Genomic DNA, 721 nt, shown 5'->3' with positions numbered 1-721 from the left:
CCTTCCTTCCTTCCTTCCTTCCTTCCTTCCTTCCTTCCTTCCTTCCTCCCTCCCTCCCTCCCTCCCTCTCTCTCTCTCTCTCTCTCTCTCTCTCTCTTTCTCTCCCTTCCTTGGAAGTCATGCACAAGTGAAGCCAGGCTGGAGGCTAGGGAACCTTCTTCCACTGCCATTTCCTGGAAAATGCCTCCCAAGGGCTCTGCGTGCTGAGGGAATGTTCTGGGGCCACATGGTCTATAATTGACAAACAGATTTCCTCAGTGCCCTTTACCCCAGCATCTTAGCTCTAAGGCACAATTTAGTCAAAACAAACAGGCAGAACTGGGCAAGGATCATATCCCCTTCCTCCTGTGGGAGCTCCTAGTCATCCCCATCTGCTGACAAACAATCTCTCCTCCCCCTCCATAATGTATGTCTCTGCCAAGCCAATAGTCAACAGATACATGACTAGGCAAGTGAACACTTCCCCTGTGAGGCAGTGCCCAGAAACCAATCTTGGCATCATAGATATTGAGCTGGAATGGACCTTAGAGGTCATTTAGGCTAAAGCTTTCATTTTATAGATGAAGAAACTGAACCCCAGAGAAGGGAAGACACTGTCCAATGTCACATAGCTAGTAAATAGCAGAACCAAACGAATCTAGGGTCTCTTACTCTACATCCAGTGTTTTTCCTTTGATTGCTGAGGTCCAACCTTTCACTGAGCCCTAGAGAGGTGGCATGT

The 721-nt window shown here is 48.4% G+C and overlaps 1 protein-coding gene across 1 annotated transcript in view; it reads right to left on the bottom strand.

Moving 5' to 3' along the window:
* Positions 1-721, bottom strand: part of CROCC2 (ciliary rootlet coiled-coil, rootletin family member 2) — a 168,636-nt gene that overhangs the window by 124,911 nt on the left and 43,004 nt on the right. The window lies entirely within an intron of this gene.

This window comes from Vombatus ursinus, unplaced genomic scaffold (assembly GCF_900497805.2).
Source record: "Vombatus ursinus unplaced genomic scaffold, bare-nosed wombat genome assembly UNPS02014810.1, whole genome shotgun sequence".
Taxonomy (NCBI): Eukaryota; Metazoa; Chordata; class Mammalia; order Diprotodontia; family Vombatidae; genus Vombatus; species Vombatus ursinus.
The sequence above is the reverse complement of the archived record's forward strand: the minus strand, read 5'-3'. Positions and strand labels throughout refer to the sequence as shown.